The following is a 23,887-nucleotide window of genomic DNA, read 5'->3' on the forward strand; positions in this document are numbered from 1 at the left end:
GGGAAGAGTTGTGGGCGATTCTTCGCCAAGAGGAGATCAGGCGGTTGAGCAAGACGGGAAGTAGTAGCAAAGGAGTCCGTATCAAGAAGGAAGAGGAAGAGGATACAATTTTGGCATCTGCGGGAAAGCGGGAGAAGAGGAAGAAAAAGGACCTCTCCAAGAGGAGATCAGGTGGTTGAGCAAGACGGGAAGTAGCAGCAGAGTCCGGATCAAGAAGGAAGAGGAAGAGGATACAGCACTGGCATCTGCGGGAAAGCAGGAGAAGAGGAAGAAAAAGGACCTCTCCAAGGTCAATTGCTTCAACTGTGGGGACCTGGGTCATTATGCAAACCAATGTCCGAAGAAGAAGAGTAAGGGAGAGGCGTCTGACTCTAAGGCAGCGCCAACGAAGGCAAAGAAGGAGGTTGAGGAGGATGACAATTGTGCCTTGAGTGCTCATGTGCCTCTAGAGAAGAGGGGGGGAGACATCGAGCTTTAGTCAGGAGGACTACAGGGGATGAGGGGCAAGATCCTTGAGGTACCCAAACTCTTGGATTATACCTTGCTACGGGAGCCCCGAAGAGAGAGTAGTAGGACTGGCGAATGTCGGTAGAAACAGATGCGGATGAAGCGACAAAGAGTGCTACAGTGCAGGAGTCCCCGGGCAGCGTGAGGCTAGTAGGCTGCAACAATGCGAGAGGCATAGAGAGTGTTGCAACGGTGCAGGATGGCACATAGAGGTTTGCAACGGTGCGAGATGCAGGGAGTTGTTGCAGCAGTGCAAAGGTCAGTAGAGGGAGCACTTGTTAGCGACAGAGAGAGCTTCAACATCGGGAGTGTTTCTAGCCTGACAGGGATGTCAGAAGTTGGGTGGATCAGTTACTCACTTTTGAGTAACTGAGTTGCAGTGCAGTAGCACGATGCAACATGATGAGAGGGGGTTGTAGTGTAGATGTAGTGTTGGGAGAAAGGAGCAAAAACAGCACGGATGTAGAGGGAGCTGCTGTACGGATGCAGCAGTGGCAGTGGTAGAGCCATGGGCAGTAGTACAAGATGAAGCAGTGCAGAGGATGTTGGGCAGGGAGGCCTAACATTAGCACAAGTACTAGTGCTGTATAATCAGAGTGATGCTCAGTGAGGAGTATTACTAGAGCATAATCCTCGCTAAGAGGGAGTGTTGATTTGGGGTAGCATCGGATGTGCTCTAGCAATGAAAATTGGTGGAGAGGCTAAAGCACATGAGATCTCGAAGACCCAGAAATGGTTTGGACAGATTGCACCCGATTTAGGAGATATTAAAATAATTAATAATTTAAATGGAGTTCCTAAGTCTAAACTTGGGAAAAATAAAATATTAATGAGTATTAATATAAAACTGGGTTAGAAGGTTCCAAAAGTCATGGATCAAGCCAAATCGAATCTTAGCCGTTGATTAGAGATTTAATCTCGGTCGTTGAAGGACTAAGGACCAACATGAAAAGTATAAGAGGAGGCTTGGGGGTCAGTTGGAGAACACACCAGAGTGATCAGTCACTTGATTTGTTAGAGTGGGGTTGCTAAGCAAAGTCGAATTAGTGATCAGCAACGAGGGGCAGTGAGTACTGGACAAAGAGGTAGAGATAGTGCTGAGAGACCAGCACAGAGGTAGAGCGAGACACAATAGCCAGAGCAGGCCACGCAGAGCCCAACAGAGATAGCGCAGAGGCCAGAGGGCCTACGTCATCCACACAGAAGGCAGCAAGAGTGACACATAGGATCCCAGAGGCTGCGCAGTGCCTCAAAGGGTTGACCCAGAGGGTTCTGAGGCTGACGCAGAGCAGCAGGAGGTTGACGCAGAGTAGCAGGAGGCTGACGCAATGCTTCAGAGTTGCTGGAGAGGGTTTCGTGGGACAAGTTTTCTGAATACCTGTTTCCAAATAGAGAGGTATTACTACCGATTGTTTTTCTTTGTCGGGTGAGCCAATTTGGCACCCAGTTGTACTCAAGGAAACACTGCATAATAATAAACCCTGAGAATAGCTGCACTGGTTTTCCCGCATTGGGTTTTTTCGGGGACAATTGTCCAAAAATAACGGTGTCACTTGTGTTTGTTTTCTTCCAGCTGTTGATCTGTAGATGTTGAGACTGTATTGTGTTTATTTCGTTATTTATATGTTTTAAATAACTTGTTCAGAATTAACAAGTAGAAGAAATAAACCAGAAGAATACAAATTAAATTTCTGACGAATAGACTTAGAAATTTCAACAATGTCAACTTGTGATAGTTTGACTCAAGTCATCAGAATGATTGCATTCAAGAGTGTTGAGAAATGTAACTAGTATCAGTCTTCATAATTGTTGTCATTATTATGTATTTGTCAAAAGAAAAATTATTGTAAAAGAAAATTATTTATAAGCATGGGTTTCTTGCTTTATTTATTTTTTATTCTAGGTTAAAGCTCTATTGAGTGCTTCTAGAGTTGTGTCATGTGTCATAGTCCTTATCATCATGCAATAATCACTTCTTGCGCCTTTTGTGTCAAAGAGTTTTTTCGTAATATCTTTCTAATGTAAAAATTGTTATTTGTTGCTCCTCCATCAAGTCGGCCTGATGAAGATAATTTGACCACATAAGGAGATTATATATGAGCAGAGCACTCGACTTATTGGAAAAACTCATGCATGAACTTGTTCTGCAATTGGTGATGCGAAGAAGAAGTCAAGAAATGGGTGCAAAGGCTAAGGAAGGAAGAGACAAGTCAAGAAAATGAGGAAGAGAATTTTATGAAGCAAAAAGACCGAAATTTTTGTGTTTCTTCTGCCACACGTGAGGAGATCTGAAGCATATGAATGAAGATGTAGAACCTTGTATACAAGCAGAAATTTTAGATGCTGCAAGAAGGTCGAGATTGTTTGACTCAGATTTGACTCTTCTACATAGGAGGTTGATTTGATGGATTCGAGGAAGTCTATGTCTTGGCCAAAAGGTCTAGGTTGTCTCATTTGATTTGATTCTAAAGAAGAGAAGAAGAATTTTTGGTTTTTCCCTTGGGAGAGGGGTTTTGCCTTGGTTGAGTGCCTACATCTTTTGTTCTTGTCTTTGTGATCTTCATAGTTTTGGCAATTGTCTTGATGATAAGAACTTAATAATAAAAGAAGAAATAATAAGAAATCATAAGAAATTGTTATCTTAAAGAGAAATCAAATTAAAGAAACCCTACGCTGCCCTAAGGATTTCTCAACATGGTATTAGAGCTAAGGACAATGCTTTAAATATAGCTAGAGGATCACATCTTGAAAGAAAAATAGACCACCACATTAGTCCTCAAGGCCGAGTTCCTAGAAGGAAAAACCGAGTTGGGAAAGAACATATTTCTGGCCTTATCTCTAACAAAGGGCCGCAGACCTGGGTTGATAGAGCGAAGGAGTTAAAGGAGTCAAATAACATCTTTTATTGAATCCAAGAAGCTAGACTACAAGCCTAGTCAAGATCAAGATCCTTAAGAGGAAGATCGAAGTTATGTGTATAAATTTAAGACATTTACAAAGTTTTTGTGGGTGACCGAATTGCAATTTCAAGGCATCGTTTGTGGACTAGAGTTAGTCCTTATAATCAACAAAGAGAAGGACCAAGACCGAACTGTTTAAAGGCATTGTGGGTCTGTCACAAAACTACAGTCATCACAAAAGTTGAAGGAACTAACATTCCTGTAAAGAAGGACAAAGGCTTGTGTATATTTATATAGGAGAGCTGAAACCTATCAGTGGCATAAAAGGTGGACCTTAAAGGACAAAAAAGAATCTCAATGTTTGCCTATTTTTGAAGGGTCTATTCTAGTGATTAAAGGAGAAGTAGTAGCCAGATGGTGGAGTTTTCAGTTGGTGCCATGGAGTGTTGATTCGATAGATGCAGTAGTTAGTAGCGCTAGAACATGAGTAGCGCATAGCAGAGAGGCAGCAGTGCGAGGAGGCACAATGCAGAGCTTCAACAACATAGTGGCTTCAGATGAGAGCGTGGAACTAGCAGCAGTCAAGATTTCAGCACCGAGGTGTATCCACTGGATACTTGTTCAATTTTGGGCGTTTTCAATTGCTTCTCTTAACAACTGAGTTGCAGTACGAATGCAGTGTTAGCAGTGGCAGTGCTAGCAGCATAGCAGATGCAACACTTGAGAGGGAGCTGTAGTACAGATGTAGCATTGGCAGTGGCAATGTCAAAGGTAGCAGTACAATAGTGGCAACAACGTAGTAGTTGGTAGACAGCATGTCAGACATCAACAACGCAAAGGAGGATGCTAAAGAGTCAGAGCAGTATGTAGTAGCAGTGTATTGCTAGAGCACATGCCTCGCTAAGAGGGAGTGTTGATTTGGGGGAGCATCGAATGTGCTCTAAGCCTCAAATTTTGTGGGGAGGCTTGGGCACATGCATTCCAAAGAACCCAGAAAGTGTTTTGGGAAATTCCACCCAGAAGTGATTTTATTAAAATATTAATATTTTTAAGGGGTGCCTAAGTATAAACTTAGGAAAATTAAAATATTAATGAGTATTAATCTAATCAGGGGTGGAACTTCTCGGAAAAGACATGGATCAAGCCAAAACGATCTGAGCCTTTGATTATGATTTAATCTAGGCCGTTGGTTGTCTAATAGGAAGATATAAGAAGGGGGCTTGAGGGTCATTTGGAAGATACACAAAGAGATTGAGAAAATCAATTTTATGAAGTGAGAAGTTCTCAGGAGGAAAAATCGATTGAAGAGATCTCTTGCAGTTGAGGGGCAGGGATAGCAGCTTCTGGATAGAGAGAGATTCTTAGCTGGAGATACATCAGTAGAGAGAGGTAGAGAGTGATCAAGTAGCCTTGACGCAAAGGTTGACACAGGGCCAAAAGGGTCATGCAGAAGTAGCATAGAGGGAGAGAGAGAAAGTCGAAAATCAGAGCAAAGGGCCAGTGTCAGCAACCGAAAACTGGGGTGTGAGATAGGGAGGCCGAGAGTAGTGACTCTGGGCTACTGATCGTTTACCCAGTTGGGTGACGTTGTGCCTGAGAGTGTTGACGCTGGGACAACGTAAAGGCAGCGCAGGGCCCGCCAGGGGCACCTCATCCAATAGCCGGAACAATTAGGACTTTTTCTCAATGATTGTGTGAGGTAAAACTCACAAAGCTTCTGCCAATATTTCTCTCTGTAACTGAATAACCTTGTGAGGTATTCAGTGATGTATTCATAATTTGCTACTGCTTAACAATAACAAACCCTCAGAGCCGCTGCACTAGTTTTCCCGCATTGGGTTTTTTTGGGGACTATTGTCCAAAAATAACTGTGTCCTATGTGTTTCTATTTTCCTTGCTCAGTTTCTATGTTTCAGAATCATAATTAATTTGGTATAGGCTGCTTTAGTAATTTACTTCAATGTTTCAACTTTCAAGAAGGAATTTGAAATAAGCTTGTAATGTTATTTACAATCTAGGAGAAGTAGATTCAATTGGTTGCAGTAGGATTCCTGAGATTGTTAGATCTAGGAATTTTCACATGGTATTAAGAGGGAAGAGCAGATCTAGCACTGAAGTAAGGAGAGTTGGGGTTTGATGAATATCTGAGGTTAGGGCTTGAGTGAAACCCCTGAATTTTGCTTGAAAGGAAGGGCCTGCTTGAAAGATTGATCCAACACTTGTGATAGGTTTAGTGGAAACCTTAGGAGAAGGACTTGTTGGGCATACATTGATTGGACTTGTCAAAGGATACAGGTAATGATCATAAGGAGGAATCTTCATATGTGATGAATGGTCAATAATGCCTTTGGCTAAGAGGGAGAGAGGATCAAGAAGGAGTTGATTTATTCCTTCAATTCTCGTGAAAGAGAAGTACCTTCTAGGCTTATATTTTTTGTTTATGTCATTGCTTTTGTTTAGATTTATTGTTTAAGATTACTGCTTATCCTTCTCCCATGAACATTTGAGTATTTGAGCATTTGAGTGTTGAAAGGTCAATAATGCCTTTGGCTAAGAGGGAGAGAGGATCAAGGAGTTGATTTATTCCTTCAATTATCGTGAAGGATAAGTACCTTCTAGGCTTATATTTTTTCTTTATGCCATTGCTTTTGTTTAGATTTATTGTTTAAGATTACTACTTATCCTTCTCACATGAACATTTTAGTATTTGAGCATTTCTAACCTTCTGATGAAGATGTGATTATCTGATCCTTCTTAAGGATCATTTGGATGCTAGTTGGTGTAGTAATAAGAAGTTGGTGTAGGAACATGATGAAAGCTAGTACAAGAACGAGGAAGGATCCTGATGTTAATCTATTTTAAGATGACAATGTGTGTATTATAAAGGTATCTGAATATTACAAGGTATGATTTAGCTGTCGTGTTCAAATCTATGGAGGCGTCAGCCATACGCCCGTAATGTAGGAGGATACAAGCAATATGAAAGCAAGTCCCATCACCAACTCTGGCCTCTGGAGTTTTGGTGTTTGGAATCGATTTGCAGTAGTCCCACCCGTGTTCAAATCTCTGGAGGCGTCACCCATACGCCCGTAGTGTAGGAGGATACAAGCAATATGAAAGCAAGTCCCATCACCAACTCCGACCTCTAGAGTTTTGGTGTTTGGAATCGATTTGCAGTAGTCCCACTCGTGTTCAAATCTTTGGAGGCGTCACCCATACGCCCGTAGTGTAGGAGGATACAAGCAATATGAAAGCAAGTCCCATCACCAACTCTAGCCTTTGGAGTTTTGGTGTTTGGAATTGATTTGCAGTAGTCCCACTCGTGTTCAAATCTCTGGAGGCGTCACCCATACGCCCATAGTGTAGGAGGATACAAGCAATATGAAAGCAAGTCCCATCACCAACTTCGACCTCTGGAGTTTTGGTGTTTGGAATTGATTTGCAATAGTCCCACCCGTGTTCAAATCTTTGGAGGTGTCACCCATACGCCCGTAGTGTAGGAGGATACAAGCAATATGAAAGCAAGTCCCATCACCTACTTAGACCTCTGGAGTTTTGGTGCTTGGAATCAATTTGCAGTAGTCCCAACCGTATTCAAATCTTTGGAGGCATCACCCATACGTTCGTAGTGTAGGAGGATACAAGCAATATGAAAACAAGTCCCATCACCAACTCCAGCCTCTTGAGTTTTGGTGTTTGGAATCGATTTGCAGTAGTCCCACCTGTGTAATATCGAGATGGCAAGTTAGGCCATGAGTGATATACATGGAAGCCTGATATATGACAGTCTTGTATGATCTAATGCGACTATGCCTTGAAGGAACAATGATCTTGATGATGACTAAAGAAGTTTTCCATTTAGAGGGAGAAACCCTTGATGAAATCCCAACATATATTATTATTTACATAATATTGAGGCCACCTCAGAGGTCATGAAGTGGATGAATAGAAGATCCATGACTACAGTTTGTAGCAAGTCCTCTGGACCTGAAATGATGAACATCTGATGTTGTTAAAGGTATGTCTTTGCAAATTAATTTTGTGAACTAACAATTCTTTGCTGATAGGGTTGGTCTACGTCAAACAGTGTCAGGATCCACTTCCCAAAAATAAGTATTTTCAGCATGCTTGTTGACATTGATGGATTATTGTTGTTAGATTTGACGGATCCTTATGTTGCTCAATAGAGTTTAGGTATATATATATGCATATATGTAGCTGGGATAAAGACATCTTCATGGACAGAGAAAAATTCTTTTGGTTGTTGCCTCACTATGTGAGAGGGAGTAAGGATTGATAAGGAAAACAAAGGATTGTTGCTCTAAGTTCTACATAAGGCAACATGATTCTTCAGTGATCCATTTGAGCTGATATTGAGCCTCATCACATACATTGGGTTGATGCAAAGAATCTTCTGAGATATCTTCATAGTCTTGTCAATCATGGACTTAGGTACATTGCCAGAGATCTGAGACTACATGGATATACTGATGCTAATTGGGATGGCAGTCTGGTGGATAGAAAAAGTACATCCGGGTGCTCCTTCTCTTTGAGGTCCGCTTCAATTTCTTGGATGAGTTGGAAACAAAAGTCTGTTGCTCTAAGCATCGCGTAGGTTGAATATATTGTAGCTAGTATGGCTTTTTGTGAAGCCATTTGGTTGAAGAAGCTCTTTAGTGAGATATTTGAGCACGTGTTGGATACCACCATCATTTATTGCGATAATCAAAGTGGGATTCGTCTCTCAAAGAATCTCGTGTTCCACGATCAATCCAAACATATTGATATCAGGTACCATTTTATCTAGGATATGGTACAATGGGGAGTAATAAGGCTCCATCACATCACGACTGATGAATAAGTTGCTGACATTTTGATGAAGCCCTTGGGGAAGGCCAAGTTGTTAGCCTTCCGAGAGAGACTTGGAGTCGTGGAAAGACCCTCTCATGAGGGTCTCATTTGAGTTGGACATTGAGCTTTGGGAGCTCCCGGCGAGCCTGGGGTACTTCTTGGATCTTTATGACCATAGGGTGAGTGATTCACCTTCCCCTGTGGAGTATATACCCTAGCATGATTGAGCATAGGGTGAGTGGTTCACCTTCCCTTGTGGAAGACACTATTTCAGCATAGGGTGAGTGGTTCACCTTCCCTTATGGAGTACGCTATATGAAAACAGGGTGAGTGGTTCACCTTCCCCTGTGAATGCCTCAACATACATCCTACGCTTGAAGTTTGGGACTCTTGGGAAGTACCTCTCATTTGGCCAATGAGTTGGGAAAAGAGGTTAGGGTTAATTAGTATTACTAATTGATGCATCAGGTACTATTGTATTCCCTATGACTAGGATGCATGATGTTCAACAACTTGATCTCTAAGGATCAAGCCTTGTAGGGGTTCTACCCCTGGACATGAGGACTTGCCTCTATCATTCTTGGTGATGGTGGCAGGGTCTTGTGACCCCACCCTCTTTCGATCCTTAGGGTATGATCCTTGCCCTTGCGGTTAGTCTATCTCGCCTATTTGACAGAGGGTTGAGTTGGGCTCCCCGATGTGGTTCTAGGTTGAGCAGGGCTCCTTGATTTTGTTCTAGATTGAGTTAAGCTCTCCGATGTTGTTGTGGGTTGAGTTGGGCAAGAGTGTTATGGACACCAAATTTTTGCCCTACCATGAGTCTATTGTAAAATGGACTTATGGTAGGGCAGAGCTTGATAAGTTTTTTAATCACCTTAACTCTATCTCATCTGAAATTAAGTTTAGTATGGAGGTAGAAGAAAACAAAAGCATTCCATTTTAGATATTCGTGTTATCAGAGAGGAAGATGGTACTTTGGGACATCAAGTCTTTAGGAAGAAGACCCACACTGAAAGCTATTTTCTTGTTGAATCTTACCATCATCCTTCCTAGAAATTTGGTGTCCTTAACACTCTTGCTGTTATGGCTCATAAAATATCTGACTTTGAGCACCTTAACGAAGAAATTAGACACTTAACCTGTGTATTTAAGAGTATAGGATATAAAGATAAGGATATCAAGAAGGCTATAAGGACTAAAGGAAAGGTCCTCTCCAAAGGCCCCAAAACTCATGGTGGTAAAGTGTTCATACCATTCATTAAAGGAGTTACAGATAAGATTGCTAAGATTTTGGGGTAGGACATATTCACTCAGTTTACAACATCAGGAATGATTAGGCAAAGAATGAGGCCTGTCAAGGATAACATCGATCAACAACTTAAAGGGGTTTATAAGATTGATTGTTCTTGTGGTAAAAGTTATATTGGAGAGACGGGACAGTCATTGCAGAAGAGACTAAAAGAGCATGAAGCCGATATTAAGAATGAAAGATCACGCTCTTCAGCCCTCGCAGAACACTCCTCAAAGACCAAACATCATGTTTGTTTAGAAAGTGCCAAGATTATCACCAGGGAAGAACACTATTGAAAGAGAAAAATTAGAGAAGCGCTTGAGATTATGAAGCATCCACATAATCTCAACAGGGACAGGGGGAACGAGATTAGTGGAAATTGACTTCCTCTAATCAGACATATTAATTCTTCCAATTCTGCCTCACAAGGTATAGTATCCCAGGTATAATTTTCTATCCTTTACCTTTTCTATATTTTAGTTATTAAATATTTATTATGAATGATTACTTAATAAACTTATTAATTAATTATTATTTATTTATTACAAGTTAATAAATAAATAATTATCAATGTTTGATAATTATTATTAATAAGTAAATTAATAAATTTATTCCTTTTCTTAAATTCTTAAATTAATATTAATTATTTGTTGCTAATGTTTACTTACTTAGTTATTAATAATTTATGAATTACCATTAATGCTTTTTGTTATTAAGCTAATAAATAAAATTAATAATAATAAATTATTTATTTATAATAATAATAATAATAATAATTTATTTATAAATAGATAAAACTATTATTAATAATTAACTATTATTATTTATTTTATTTATTATTATAATTTAGGATTTTAGTATTTATTCATCTTCCCTTTTGGTCATTCGACTCTTCTTTCATTCATTCATTCTCTGTCCTGAAGATGGATCCCCTTTGGGATTTGAAACGTCGACAAACTTCAAACTATACTGTGGAGAATCTGAACCATCTTTTTCAAATCAAAGACCACATGAATTTGAAATCTAAGAAAGCCTTCTCTTGCAGAGGCCTTATCAAAGTGCCAACATTCAACTATGGCAGAAAAACATAACTGGAAAGAGTTTGGTAGAAGAATAGAAGATAAATTAGATAATTAACTATCCTTCCTGAATACCTAACCATCTAATATAGCAGAGGCGTACAAAAGAATCTCTATAGCCCACATAAATACATTTAAGAGACGACAAAAGGCAACAATTTAATGTTGCAGAGGTACTAATTTAAATAGTTTGTTCAATTCGCTGATTTCAGTAATGATAATAACTTTGCAGGGGCTATCAGGGATGTTGATCCTCAACCTATCCTTACCCAGTACTCCTATATTACCTCAAATGTATGAAGGAAAAAGATATGTATCACAGGAAAAAACATACATCAGAAACAAATTCTGTCATAAAACTGAAGCCAAAAGCCCTTGATTAAAAATTCTGCAACAAGAGATTTTACAAAAATGGTTAAGGTTTTGGCATCAAAAGCCAACCCTTTTACATTTCAAATGATACAATATATAGGAAAAACCAATCCTGAAAATGTTACTAGTCTACAGGAAACAAATTCTAATAATAAACCTAGAAATAAATACAATATTTAATTTATTGCAGGAAATTTGGAGCTGATTGAAAGTCTTGTGCCTCCAAATCTGGGAATTGGCTCACTGATTGCTGATTGATTTCCTTTATTCTTGAAACTGGTTGCTCATTTTTTGTCACAAATTTGCCTTAATCTTCTGCCTGTTGATCTTTTGCCTTAGAATTTGGAGGTTGTTGAAGCTGCTCCCTAAAACTCAGTTAATCTGCCCATAATCTGGTTGACTGATCATTTTTATAGAATTGATTAATTCCGTCTTTTGATAAAATCTTTTGATAATCCAATTAATTATCTTTCATGTGCTTAATCATTGTCGTAAAATTTGAAAATGATTTGGAAATCATTGATTTTCTGTCACTCTTTAGTTTTCAAAAATATTAATTTTAAGTTTTTGGGAATAAGATATTTTGATAAAAACATTTCCCAAAAATCTATAAAATCATATTTCCATAAAAAAAATTATTTCCTGTGGTTTTGAAAAACCACGCGTTCAATAGAAAACCATGTCTTGTTTTGACCTGTAAAACTGTTCTTTTCTTCATGAATTTCATAAATCAAATCCCGAAATATTTCTTAAATAATCTTTGCTCTGTAAAACCATCCATGGTTTTGAAAACCATGTCTTGTAATACTTCTTCATTATAGTATTTAATTTATGTGTTCATGTGAACCACTGTCAAAACAATTTCAGAAAACCAACGATTATGCCCTCAAAATATATGTTGAACGAACCCAGGGAATCCCAGAACTATAAACCACAAACCCTTGTACAAGTTCAATGCTGTTACAGAAAAAGAATAGTTTGTGCCTCTCTTATGATTAGACATTTCTCCACAGGCCGAATTTCAGATCAAAGGATGTTCGAATTATCTTATCTCTTTTGGAGAGAGGATGGGTGCGTTTAAATAGATTTGGATACGCTTTCATGACAGGCAGTCTACTTAAGTATTTGGGAGGGAAGCCCAAAAATTTAATTTTTTAATTAAAACAAGTTTTGGAGCCAAGAATCCCACGCTTAAATGAGGCCATTTTGCCCTCTATTTTGGACCATAGTATGATTAAATTTCCTCATATATTTAATACATTTTCAAATGTTAACCTTAATCTTTTGACAACCTTTTGGTCCAGCAAGATATTAAAAGATTCAATTTGACATTTTCAACAATAATTTAGCCTTTTAATATGCTTCCATATCATCAACTTATTTGGGGCTTGTGACCACATAGTGGGTGCACCAACTTAAATTGGACATATCTTTGAAACAGTAAGGAGTCTCGCAGCGTGCTATATATCCTTAGAATCGTGATGACGTGGAGAATCCAATAAAGATGGTCAAGCAAGCAAATAAGCTGACCTTTATCTTCAAAATCCTCAATAGGTGTGGGGCTTCCGGGGATTTCCAGGGGTTTGACCAATGGAGCTTCCAAATGATGACGAATATTTAGAGCTTTCAATTATTGACATTGGACACCATTCAACAAAGTATTCATAATCATAGTCAATATGTAATACAAGTTGAAAAGATTCTCTAAGAAAGGACCAAGATTGGATCAGCATTGACAATAGATCATCATTACCAGCATCAAACAACCAGTACCAAATCACCATGGTACTACTCAAGCATGCTCTCCCCAAGAGACAACAATCATCCAATGTCTCATATCATGGTACCATCACATAAATCAATTTGACGAGTACTGCAGCACTAGAGTCCAATCAAGTCCATGCATGATATCAATAGGCTCCCTCATAAAACGATGTCAAAGCTAGATGTTAGGAGGCTCCTATCAACCAAGTAGCCTCTAAACCTATTTTCCTATACAAGACATTGTACTAGACTCGGGGCCTATAGCCCTATCTAGGTCATAGTGCAAGACACAGGAAAATGTCCATCTTCCTAATCAGGTCAAAGTACTTGACACAAGGATGTTAAGCCCTATATAGGTCAGAGTACAAGACACAGGAAGATGTTCATCTTTCTATTCAGGTTAGTGTACTTGACACAAGGATGCTAAGCCCTATACAGGTCAAAGTACTAGACACAAAAAGATGCTCACAAAACCATTTTCCTTATACAGGTCAGAGTACATGACAAGATAATAAACCTATACGGGTCATAGTACAAGACACAGGGAAAGTGAATGTCCACAATGTTGATCAATCTAAAAAACCACTCTTCCTGTACAGGTCACATTAACACAAGGACTACAGTTAAATACAGGTGAGTGTGACGAAGGAAGAATAACATGATCTAAGAAGATCGCTACTCCCTCTCAACCAAAGAGGCAATCTCCACAAGTCACAGCTTATCTTTAAATATACTTGCTTGGCCTCGGGGAGAGGCTTTATCAGAATATCAGATGTTTGTTCATAAGTATAGATATACTGGATCTTTATTGCTCCCTCTTGCACCATGTCACAAAAGTAGTGATACTTGGTGTCAGCTTATTGGATTCTCTGACAGCTTCATGCAGTTTCAATTATCACAGTATATCATTGTGGTCTACAAACATGTCGGAAAGCAATATCAGAAGCCAAAATGCTTCTTGAGTCATTGCACATGCTACTACTCATTCTGCCTCAGCAAAACTAGGTATCATAAAAGATTATTTTCTGTTCATCCAAGAACCATAGCAGTCAAAAATAACCCCAGGCTGTATCATCAGTACTTTTGACTCAGTCAAAGAATCCCTACATCCTGATCATCGTCAGCAACAGACAGTAGTCAACAGTACTGTCGAAATTTCCAAGTCTAACCCGTTAGAAACCCTTCATGTACTTTCCGATTTATTCCTACCTACTTGTTCTGTTAATTAACAATTTATTTACCATGTAAATACTGGAAATAAATACAAGTACATGCTCAACACATTACAGATCATAAACTGAAAAGAAACATAAACAAACACACCATATGACACAATTATTTTTGGACCAATGTCCCTGGAAAAACCCAATGTGAGAAAACCAGTGCAGCTATCTGAGGGTTTTCTTATTAAGCAATATCAGAGTACAATCTGGGTGCCGAAACTGGCCTACCCAACAGAGAATTTCCTTGGCAGTAATACCTCTTGGTTTCTGACAAATCTCCTGGTTGAAACCCCGGATAATCCTTCCGGCAGCTCCTCAGCACAAAACTGCTCAGAAACCCCAGCGTCTACCCAATCTGGACTGTGTCAACCTCTCCTAGCCCAATGCTGGCCCTGGGTCAACCCCAGGAGGCCCTGCGTCGGCTCTCTGAGCCTCTGCGTCAGCTACATTGGCCTCTCTGGTGCTTTGCGCAGCACTTAGCTGCCTCTGCGTGGCCCTACGTGAGCACTGGTTGCTCCTGCGTCACTCTATTTCGCTGCTCTGTTGCTCTCCCAACACTATCTCTGCCTCTCTGTCTCTCTGTACTCAATGCCCCTCAACTGCTCTCCGATCACTGATTCTATCTCTCTTAACAAACCCCGCTCTAGAGAATAGAATGACTGATCACTCTGGTGTGTCCTCCAAGTGACCCTCAAGCCTCCTCTTATACTTTTCCTATTGACATCTCAACGGCCGAGATTAAGTCCCTAATCAACGGCTAAGATTAGCTAGCTTGATCAATGTCTTTTGGACCATTCTAACACAAATTCATATTAATACACATTAATATTTTATTTCCCCTAAGTTTAGACTTAGGGACTCCAAGACTCCAATATAAATATTAATTATTTTTAATATTTCCTGGTCTGTTTAGAATCTGCCCAAACCCTTTTTGGGTATTGGAGGTCTCATGTGCCCCAACCTCTCCACCAAATTTCGTGGCTAAAGCACATTCGATGCTACCCCAAATCAACAGGTACAACAAAGGTGTTGGCTATAATCCAACACAGTAAATGTCAGGTCAAATACATCAAGGAGTCAATCAACTGCCTGTACAAAAATGAATTAATAGAGTGAGTTAGATTCTCTCAGCGTCATTATCATGGAAGTTGTCATGAGCTTGCATTCCAGTAACCCAAGCCTCTACAGGATCTTGATAACAACCTTCCCTTGCTCAAGGGAGACTTTATCAAACTTATAACCCAAGATCCTTCATATCTAGTTGAAGTTCAGTAGCCTGTGAAAATTCTGGAAACCGAAATCCTATTCAGCAACTGGGAATTATTCTCCTAATTGTTAATTTAATTTAACAATTTATTTGTTGTTTGTTACAGCAAATACTGAATAAATCACATTGCAATCTACATAAATAAAACTGCAGAAAAATAAATGTTGGAAGAAATGCTAGCATACACATAAAAATAACACGGTTATTTTTGGACAAAAGTCCCCAGAAAAAACCCAACTTGGGAAAATCGGTGCAGCAACTGAGGGTTTTATTATTAAGCAACAGTGAAATAATCTGAGCACAATCTGGATGCCTGAAACTGGCAATCCACAGCAAGAAAATCTGGACAAATATTGAAGGGAAATTCCCATCTCCCACAGCCAATTTCTGGCACGATTTGCCTTCATAAAACTGGTCGTCCAAACCTAGTGTGAGCACTTTTGCGTTGTCCCCCACACGTGTGGCACGAAATTACCTCTTATGAAGTTGTTCTGCCTCCAACTGCTGAGGAAATAGCCTCTCCAACCTTCTGTAGCCTCTGGCCGGCCTCTAGAACTGAGAACGATTTTTCGTCACCAACAAATCGATTTGCCTACTGAAGCTACTGCGCAGAGCCTCTACACCACCTCTCTGGGATAACTCCATGTAGGTCTACTTATTTATGGCAACTGATATTTTTCTTAGGTTCCTCTCGTCGAGAGGTGTAGGATTGATCTAAATATCATCCAATCTCAACATGTATTCATGGAGATATGAATTTATTTGTGTTCTGTGACAATTCTTCAAGGTCGGCCAGCAACCAAATTACCCCCACTTGTCCTCAACGTTTTATTATAAATAGAAGAGGTCTTCAAGTCATTTTGACACACACTTCTCCTAAGATCTCTCTCCACTTGTTTTGGGTTTTGGTGGCTCGAAAGATCAAGAGGGAGAAGCCCTAGACGCAAGAAGAAAGGAGACTAAGGGAGCAACCCTACCCGCAGTTTAGATGAGATCTATATGCTGCCATGGAGAGACCTATACGATGCCTTAGAGGGAATGCCCTAGTCTTATATGTTGCCCTAAATTACAGTCATGAAGGAAAGGTTCTAGACAGATTGAGGGAGAACTAGCCACAATAAAATGATGCCCTAATTTGTTGTCCTAGAAGGCTTCCATATGCAATCCTAAAGGGAGGGATCTAACCTTACCCTAGCCGCAGTAAGGAAGAGTCCTAGCCACAGAGATCTGGCCGTTGTCCTAGCCCTAGAAGCAGTCCCCTAATCCGCAGTCTTAAGAGGCTTCTATGCTGCCCCAGCCGCAGTCCTCAAGGGTGATCTAATCCGCAGTTAAGGGTGACCCTAACACGTTGTCTAAAGACTCTATTCTCAATTCATGGAGGCCCCAAATTCCGCAACAATTAGACTCCTATACGCTGCCCAAATTTGCTGACAGGTGTAGCACTTATCTGTTGCCAAAGCAGGTCTCCTAGCCGCAGAGTTTGTACGTTGTCCAGAGGAGGCCTTTCCTCAGCAAGTATGGTTCTAATTCATAGCTAGAAAGAGGCCCTAATATTGCAGTCAACAGAGAGGCCTCAAGTCACAATTAAAGGAAACTTTAAGCCTGCTAAAGGAGCCCTAAACACAGCTTGAATTGTTGTAGGTGACAGCATTGTAACAAAGTTATGACTGGGCATGAATTAAGGACTTGTTGGAAGAATATATAGCTACAGCCAACAAGGCAGTCTTAAGGCTTGAATTAAAGGGTTGTTAGCAAGGCTGGAAGTTGCAATTATAAGGAGATGCATTGTAATGAAGAAGTCTGTCTTCAAGACAGCATAGGGCAGAATTGGTTATGCATTTGGGTGCTGCCAAGAGTAGACAATTAAGCCAAGACCTTCTGAAAGGAATCGCAGCCATTTACGGTGAAAGCTGCAGCTAGCTGCTTTGCTAGGCTGCAAACCATAGCAAGCAACTAAGGTTGTTCCAAGGCAAGCATTAAGGTGTCCATTACTTGCAGGAGGCAGCATGGATAAAGGGAAGACTCTCCTAGGTGGATCACAGTCCTAGAAGACTTAGTTTGCCGAGCAAGGGCTGCATATTGTGCCCTTACCAGAATTGCAGAAGCAGTTAGCAATCAGAGGAATGTTGCAGTTGTATGGAGGGCTCCTAGATTGATGATCTACTACAATGCTCTTATGGTTGAAGAATGTCATGAGAATTCAGCACTTCATCTCTGAACTATCATCATTATCAAAATGATGGACTTTCTGTTGTTGTCATACAATATCTGATTTGTATATTTGGGGTTTGTCCCTAGTTGGTGCCACATCTTGTGTTCTCTTGTCTTGGCTTGTCTTCTGTTGTTTATGTTTATGTTCTATCTGCACTTTACTATCATGCTGATGTGATTGCTAATACGAATATTGTCATTGGGCTAATATGAAAAATTGAAGTAAATTGCTCTAAGCATAGAACATACCTAATTTAACAAACTCGGCCCTCTTGCTGCTGCCTCTCCAGATCTGGAAATCTTTCCTCTAGATCACTGTCCCTGCCCCTCTCACACTGCTTCGATCTCTAGCTCTCTCTTCGGCAACAGGCTGCTGCTACTCTGGAAATTGATCTGCTCAGAAATCAAACCTCTCAAGTGATTTCTCCATCACCACATCAACCTCCCCTTATAATCCTTTGTTGGAGCACCAATGGCCAAGATTAAAACTCAATCAATGGCTAGTATCATCTTTGGATCGCTCTGTGTGAGTTTCTAGATTATTCACACCTTGACTTAATTAATATTGATTAATTACCAAATTCCCTAAGTTTAGACTAGGAAATATTTAAAAATTGATTAATAATCTAATTAAGTCATTTCTAGACAGAATTTCTACAAACGATTTCTGGGTTTTGGAAATCTCATGTTTTCTAGCCTCTCCACAAAATTTCGTAGCTAAAACACATCTGATGCTACAAAAACTAACATAGCCAACACCCTCTCAACCAAAAAGGCAATCTCCACAAGCCACATCTTATCTTTAAATATACATGCTTGCCTTCAGGTAGAGGCTTTATCTTAATATCAGATGTTTGTTCATAAGTGTAGATATACCGGAGCTTTATTGCTCCCTCTTGCACCGTGTCACAAATGTAGTGATACTTACTGTCAACCTATTGGACTCTCTGACAGCTTCATGCAGTTTCAATTATCACAGAATATCATTGTGGTCAACAAACGTGTCGGGAAGCAATATCAGAAGCTAAAAGGCTTCTTGAGTCATTGCACATGCTACTACTCATTCTGCCTTAGCAAAACTAAGTATCATAAAAGATTGTTTTCTATTCATCCGAGAACCATAGCAGTCAAAAACAACCCCCGGTTGTATCATCAGTACTTTTGACTCAGTCAAAGAATCCCTACATCCTGATCATCATCAGCAACAGACAGTTGTCAACAGTACCACAAAGGTGTTGGCTATAATCCAACACAGCAAATGTCAGGTCAAATACATCAAGGAGTCAATCAACTGCCTATACAAAAGTGAATTAACAGAGTGAGAGTCAGATTCTCTCAGCTTCATTATCATGGAAGTTGTCATGAGCTTGCATTCCAGCAACCCAAGCCTCTGCATGATCTTGATAACAACCTTCCCTTGCTCAAGGGAGACTTTATCAGACTTATAACTCAAGATCCTTCATATCCAGCTCAACAGCCAACTCCCTCTTTTATTGAAGAACCAAGTCTTCAAAACCTTGATAGATATGCATCAAATATTTTGATGAGCTAATCAGTAGACTTTGTCAATTTAACAGTGCCGCTTTACTAGGTTCCACATCATGCAGATGTTCAAGGATACACAAAGTTCATAATATATATCTCAGATATCATTTTTTGGGATTCAACTGCTTTTAGAAAGTCATTCATCTATGACCATTTCCATGAGAGGTAGTTGTAACTGACTAATTTCTCATGATTTTTGAATAGTCCACTTAGCACTCATTACATCGGGTGAGGCTCACTAGTTTCAATCCCACTTCTTCACCCCTGTGAGCCTCACCCGATGCAATGAGTGCTAAGTGGACTATTCAAAAATCATGAGAAATTAGTCAGTTATGACTACCTCTCATGGAAATGGTCATAGATGAATGACTTTCTTAACGCGGTTGAATCCCAAAAAATGATATCTAATATAATTCACTGCGAAAGACCCTCAATACTTAAATATATATCTCATCAAGGAGTCTATCAAGCTTCATATTCTCAATCTTGGGTAGAACCAACATTCTTTAACCAGCTCCCTATACTCTTGTTAGAGATGGGTCATGAGCACATAAGGGTGCTTATCTTCAGTAACATTCTTCAAAAGCTTCTGCATATTATGGAAGTCATAGTAGACTACAAAATTTTAAACCTGTTGATTCTGCCTGCTCCCTCTCAGTCCAATGCTCATCAATCATAAGTCTTCTTGCCAACATGTTCTTCCATCAATTGCCAAGACCAAGGCAATCCTTATGATGTACCTGCAATTCTCATTGAGAGGTCAAGGAAGAACAAATGAAGCCAAGCAAGATATACAAAGACAAGAGACTAACAATTGTAGAAATAATCAAGATAGTACTTATCTCATGAGAGTATATCGGCTCCCTCTTAATCAGCAAATCCTCCTTGTCCATGTCAGTAGGAAGCTAGGGTTTCCTCTAATAGAGGAAGCAATTTATCCTAGGGCTTAGTCCACAAACCCTAAACTTTCAGCCCTTAAGTCCAAACCCTAGATTTTCATATGCAGACCCTAATATGGTTTAGGAACCCTAAACAGAAAGAACCCTAGAGACTGTCCAGAACTTACAATCTTTCTTCAATAGCTCAGAAGTTAAGTTCATATTTCAACTCTAATAAAGGACTTGACTTCCTTGAACTAGTTTTCTTGAGTCATAGTTTCAGTAGATTATTATGTGAAGGATTTTAAAAAAGGAAACTCATCTGGGAATTTCCAATCCTATACCAGTAATCACGAGCAATATTCTTTGTTCAAGGAATCCTACAATACTCCAAGCAAGGACTACTTCAACAATAGGATAGAGATGATGCCTTTCATATTGTCAGCAAACTAACAGGGTTGACTAAACACAACAATAAGCATAGACCCAATGAATCTTCCTGACTGAGCAATAACCTTCCATTGTTAAGCCTTCACAGGGTTTTAACCAGAAAAATTATATTCTTGACAATGACAAGCAGAACATATGATCTGGATAGAGATACCTTAGAAGCATTGCAACAACAGTTTGTATCATTATAATACCAACACTCCAAGAGTTTTTCATCTTACTTAGGTATCAGAAACAATGTTCTTATTTCCATGAAGAAAGAGTGAATTCATCACTCTTCATCAAGCCAACTAATAGATATTTCAATACAAATGCCACAAAGATCATTTTTCGAATGTTGGCTACAGAGGTAGATACGAGCTCATCACAGAGACTTTAGTTATTGGATTCAAGGGACTTGATTTTGATTGCAGATATTCAAGAGGACCTATACCACAACTCCTTGATATGGATTCTTCTTACTTCTATATATTTGGACCATACCCCAGAGAGCTTAAAATCACCGAAATAAAACTCCAATTTGGATTTTCATAAGAAGCAAAGAAGTACAATAACCTGATGTTAATATTTTGTTCAACTTGATCTAAGACATTACAGGGATCAATAATATCAGTGCAAATTTGGAAGTCACAGATACATTACTCAGAGATCACTCAGAGTATAGAAGGGGTTAGAGCAGATAGGTGATCATAGCTTTACCATTCTTTCACTTCTTTCTTTCAAGATTGAAACTATAGAGAAATACCCTTGATGTTTCCAGAGGCCGAGGACTAATACTCCAATTTTCGCTTCAGGAAGCACAAGAAGGCATGTAATCTTTGACTTTCTTCCTTACCCTAGCTCTGATACCATGTTGAAAAATCAAGTACAGTAGTACTAACAGTGATTCTGAACATTTATTTAATTATTTGGCTTCAATATAGGATTTTCTGACAGTTTATTCAAGTTCATCAAATGATTATACTTCAGAAATCAACAATAGCAGTAAGGAGAAAGAGGAAATCATAATGCACAATGAGAGACACCAGAGATTAGGTCCAAGACTAGGGCAAAACCTCACAAAGAGGGAAAACCCAAACAAATTTCCTTAGAGAGATCTTTCAACAATACATCAAGACAAGAACTATACCGACCACAAGAAGACTTCCACAAGTGCTAGGTCTCCAATGCAACTGAATGTCCAATCTGATCACATCAACAAGATCTCAGATTTCTTATTCTAGGTCTCGGCCTAGATGTAGGTAAGAGGCAGCTTCACAACACTTATGCGATGACACAATTATAATACTTTTCTAGGACTCGGCCTAGAGATCTACCCTCAACCAGAGATCTCAGACTAATATAAGTTCAGACCTTGAACCTCTACCTCGGACCAAACCCACAGAGCTCAAATATATGTCACTGAACTCATATCAATAAATGTATCTCTGATCACACAGTGATGAACTTATACTGTCCCTCTAGGGCTCGGCCTAGAGATCAACTTCAGAATGCAAAGATCTCAAACAAACAAACTCTCAGATCACTGAAGTTATGCTTGAATTACCCTTCTAGGTCTCCGGCTAGAACCGGATTTCGGATGGCAATAAAATTTTAGCAAGAGTACTAATTTTGGACCTTCCACAAAGTTACAAAACTTGGACAAACAAGCATACTTTGGACCTTCCACAAAGTTACAAAACTTGGACAAACAAGCATACTTTGGACCTTCCACAATAGCCTCAGTGCAAAAGAGCAGACTTTGGTTTTCTTCCAAAGTAGCCCTAGAACAAGGACTAAATTTTTGGATATCTTCCAAAGTAGTCAAGGTAGCGAAAGATCAAACTTCAGGTCTCCTCAAGAAATTCGGTGATGGAGCAGACTTTCGGACCTCTTTATACAAGATACAGACTTCAAATATGTACCTCAGAAACCACGAGCTAATACAAACTTTGAGAGAGAGAAGAGACTTCCTTTTTCGCTCAATAATAGCCCTTGTAGCCTTCCTTCAAAACCTTCACATAGGAGAGAATAAGACTGATGTAGGTGTAGTCGACTTGCCTTCCAAGGAGACCAAATGTGATCTATTTATAGTCACCAAGTGATCCAAATGGCCAAGCCAACTTGATCCTTCTTGTAGGCCAACGTAGCACTTGCGGAGCCTTCTCAAATTACAAATAAAAATAATAATTCTCCTCTTTATAAAATATATATTTTGACCAAATCAAGGGCATGTAGAACATGCTAGAATTTAGAAACAATAATGATTTTGTTTTTCACAAGTACATTGATAAATGTTTTTATGAAGACCGACGATAGCTACAATTTCAACACTTTATTATCCACATCCTTGAGTAGGGCCGGGAAAAACTTCTGTTTTGAAATTGCAACACAAAGATATACTCTAAAGGATGATACTCATCCACTTCTACTTCGGCTGCATAGTATTCCTTTATTAGTAGGAGATCAACACTTGACTCATTAACTTGTAGCCAATGAAACATCATTGGATAGCTTCTGATAAGTACCGTTTTATACAATTTGAGATACCAAAAAACTTCTGTTTTGAAGAAGAATAATTTTGAAAAATATTATTAAAGCAGCTAGCACTTTGAGTTAGTGTTGCACTAATTGCCAAATAATCGCGATAAAATCGTTTTATCGCGATTTTTCAAAAAAAAAAAAAAAAAGATAAAATCGAGTTTTTTTTTATAGCCGATTTTTTTGAAAAATCGCGATTTTTATCCAAAAAACCGTGGCACCGTCGGACAGCGCGTGTTTTAAAGGGAAAAACACGATTTTGTTTGTCATTTGGACAGCAGACAGGCACGCAACAGGGGTTTGGAGACTTGGTAATTTTGGAGTTAAATCAACTAACTGGAGGAGAAAAACGAAGTGTGAGCTAAAGAGGAGACACATTTTCTCCATAAAACCGGTATGGGCACCAACGTTTTGTGTTTTCACTGTTTTGTAAATTTGTTTTTGTTTTTTCCTATGTTTTTGGTTGGGTTTGGAATGGGGTTTTTGACATTTGTCCAATGTAATTTTTTTTAGTTTTTTTGGTTGGGTTTAAAATGGGGTTTTTGACATTTGTCCAATGTATTTTTTTTTCGTTTTTTTAGTTGGGTTTCGAATGGGGTTTCCTAAATTGTATATAATTTTTTTTAGTTTTTGTACAATGTAAATAGTAAAATACTAAATTGTAAGTTTGTAAATTGTAAATTGTAACCTTTATTTTGCCATAGGTTCACCGAAACACCATTCAAGTTTTCAACTTCAAAGTTTAAAGTCAAACATGCCAAGGAAATTGGACCCTTTGTGGGAATTTGGTGAACTTGATGCTCCGAATGATAGACTAAACTTGACTTGCAAGTTGTGTGGGCAACATATGTCCGGGGGGGTGTATAGATTGAAGTATCACCTTGCACAAATCCTTGGATTTGATGTAGGGCCTTGCACAGAGACAAATCCTAAAATCATCCGAAGAGCCATGAGAGCATTGGAAACTTTAGACCACACTGGAAAGGCCAAAGCAGAAATGAAGAGGCAACTAAAAAAGTCAGCTGAACG

The 23,887-nt window shown here is 39.2% G+C and overlaps 1 protein-coding gene across 5 annotated transcripts in view; it reads right to left on the bottom strand.

The window, feature by feature from the left end:
• The window catches only part of LOC149197187 (Molecular chaperone Hsp40/DnaJ family protein), a 259,324-nt gene that overhangs the window by 230,644 nt on the left and 4,793 nt on the right, over positions 1 to 23,887 (bottom strand). The gene's annotated exons all lie outside the window — the stretch shown is intronic.

Source organism: Pinus tabuliformis, chromosome 2_2, assembly GCF_031772625.1.
Source record: "Pinus tabuliformis cultivar Carrire ecotype Pingquan chromosome 2_2, CPIR1, whole genome shotgun sequence".
In the NCBI taxonomy this organism is placed as follows: Eukaryota; Viridiplantae; Streptophyta; class Pinopsida; order Pinales; family Pinaceae; genus Pinus; species Pinus tabuliformis.